Raw genomic sequence first — 829 nt, 5'->3', positions numbered from 1 at the left:
TAGATATTGGATAGAGAACACCTAGGCTCTGCCTGCGGCGTCAATCCTGAGTAAGGAATCTACGAAGGACCCATTTCCACGTGCGCTCCCCACAAGGGCCTTGGGAACTCATCAACACAGGCTGGAGAGTTATTAGAAACTCTGTTATGTTCTTTTACAGTATTTCTGAAAAATAAATTCTCCTGTTGGTTACTGAGTTTGTTTTTATTTGCTAGTTTAAATGTGGGTTGTTTCCAAGACAACCAATACTACTTTGGTACCTAAGAAAGGGATTGATCCACTATTTACATGGGGTTTTTGTTTAGCCTGAAGCTTAAGTTTGTGAATTACTAAAGGGAATAACTGCTTTCTATGGCTTTGGTGTTTTGTGCTTACACTGGGTAATAAATAAGAATGGTTGGTTGACTTTTTCTTGCAAAACATTGAAAAGCTCTCAACTGGAACTATGAGGTAAAGTCACTAAAGGTTGGTTCATCTTGACACTTACAAATAACACTAATAACATACCTATGGATCTAGGCAAAATCAACAGTTTAAGTAAAAACTAGAAAGTGTTCCCATGACAATTCTGAACAAAGTGGGGTTTTTTTGAATTTTTTTATTTTATAAAAGGAAAATAGAGTAGCAGTTGTACAATTTTTAAAATATTTCCAAGTGCAGCTTCGTCATATAATGTTCCACCATACACTTGATTTAGTCTAAAATTTGGTCACCTAAATTAATATGGTAATTTTCCTAATCTAAATGTAATCATGTAAATAAAGGAGCTTGCATGATATATTTCCTTGCTTTACCAAAATCCGATGCATCTTCCAAGGCCATTGTTTCT

Source organism: Saccopteryx bilineata, chromosome 7 (assembly GCF_036850765.1).
Source record: "Saccopteryx bilineata isolate mSacBil1 chromosome 7, mSacBil1_pri_phased_curated, whole genome shotgun sequence".
NCBI classification, from domain to species: domain Eukaryota; kingdom Metazoa; phylum Chordata; class Mammalia; order Chiroptera; family Emballonuridae; genus Saccopteryx; species Saccopteryx bilineata.
This window is presented reverse-complemented; position numbering follows the sequence as displayed.